The sequence below is a fragment of the Rutidosis leptorrhynchoides genome, chromosome 1 (assembly GCF_046630445.1).
Source record: "Rutidosis leptorrhynchoides isolate AG116_Rl617_1_P2 chromosome 1, CSIRO_AGI_Rlap_v1, whole genome shotgun sequence".
In the NCBI taxonomy this organism is placed as follows: domain Eukaryota; kingdom Viridiplantae; phylum Streptophyta; class Magnoliopsida; order Asterales; family Asteraceae; genus Rutidosis; species Rutidosis leptorrhynchoides.
In genome coordinates, this window is record NC_092333.1 from 411683252 (window position 1) to 411685228 (window position 1977).

The following is a 1977-nucleotide window of genomic DNA, read 5'->3' on the forward strand; positions in this document are numbered from 1 at the left end:
TATATGTAACGATTATCGTTGTAAAGACATTTAATGTATATATATCATATTAAGAGATATTCATACATGATAATATCATGATAATATAATAATTTAAAATCTCATTTGATATTATAAACATTGGGTTAACAACATTTAACAAGATCGTTAACCTAAAGGTTTCAAAACGACACTTACATGTAACGACTAACGATGACTTAACGACTCAGTTAAAATGTATATACATGTAGTGTTTTAATATGTATTTATACACTTTTGAAAGACTTCAATACACTTATCAAAATACTTCTACTTAACAAAAATGCTTACAATTACATCCTCGTTCAGTTTCATCAACAATTCTACTCGTATGCACCCGTATTCGTACTCGTACAATACACCGCTTTTAGATGTATGTACTATTGGTATATACACTCCAATGATCAGCTCTTAGCAGCCCATGTGTGAAATGTCCCGTTCTTATTGATTAAAAACGTTCCATATTAATTGATTTCGTTGCGAGGTTTTGACCTCTATATGAGACGTTTTTCAAAGACTGCATTCATTTTTAAACAAACCATAACCTTTATTTCATCAATAAAGGTTTAAAAAGCTTTACGTAGATTATCAAATAATGATAATCTAAAATATCCTGTTTACACACGACCATTACATAATGGTTTACAATACAAATATGTTACAACAAAATAAGTTTCTTGAATGCAGTTTTTACACAATATCATACAAGCATGGACTCCAAATCTTGTCCTTATTTAAGTATGCGACATCGGAAGCTCTTAATAATCACCTGAGAATAAACATGCTTAAAACGTCAACAAAAATGTTGGTGAGTTATAGGTTTAACCTATATATATCAAATCGTAACAATAGACCACAAGATTTCATATTTCAATACACATCCCATACATAGAGATAAAAATCATTCATATGGTGAACACCTGGTAACCGACAATAACAAGATGCATATATAAGAATATCCCCATCATTCCGGGACACCCTTCGGATATGATATAAATTTCGAAGTACTAAAGCATCCGGTACTTTGGATGGGGTTTGTTAGGCCCAATAGATCTATCTTTAGGATTCGCGTCAATTAGGGTGTCTGTTCCCTAATTCTTAGATTACCAGACTTAAATAAAAGGGGCATATTCGATTTCGATAATTCAACCATAGAATGTAGTTTCACGTACTTGTGTCTATTTTGTAAATCATTTATAAAACCTGCATGTATTCTCATCCCAAAAATATTAGATTTTAAAAGTGGGACTATAACTCACTTTCACAGATTTTTACTTCGTTGGGAAGTAAGACTTGGCCACTGGTTGATTCACGAACCTATAACAATATATACATATATATCAAAGTATGTTCAAAATATATTTACAACACTTTTAATATATTTTGATGTTTTAAGTTTATTAAGTCAGCTGTCCTCGTTAGTAACCTACAACTAGTTGTCCACAGTTAGATGTACAGAAATAAATCGATAAATATTATCTTGAATCAATCCACGACCCAGTGTATACGTATCTCAGTATTGATCACAACTCAAACTATATATATTTTGGAATCAACCTCAACCCTGTATAGCTAACTCCAACATTCACATATAGAGTGTCTATGGTTGTTCCGAAATATATATAGATGTGTCGACATGATAGGTCGAAACATTGTATACGTGTCTATGGTATCTCAAGATTACATAATATATAATACAAGTTGATTAAGTTATGGTTGGAATAGATTTGTTACCAATTTTCACGTAGCTAAAATGAGAAAAATTATCCAATCTTGTTTTACCCATAACTTCTTCATTTTAAATCCGTTTTGAGTGAATCAAATTGCTATGGTTTCATATTGAACTCTATTTTATGAATCTAAACAAAAAAAGTATAGGTTTCTAGTCGGAAAAATAAGTTACAAGTCGTTTTTGTAAAGGTAGTCATTTCAGTCGAAAGAACGACGTCCAGATGACCA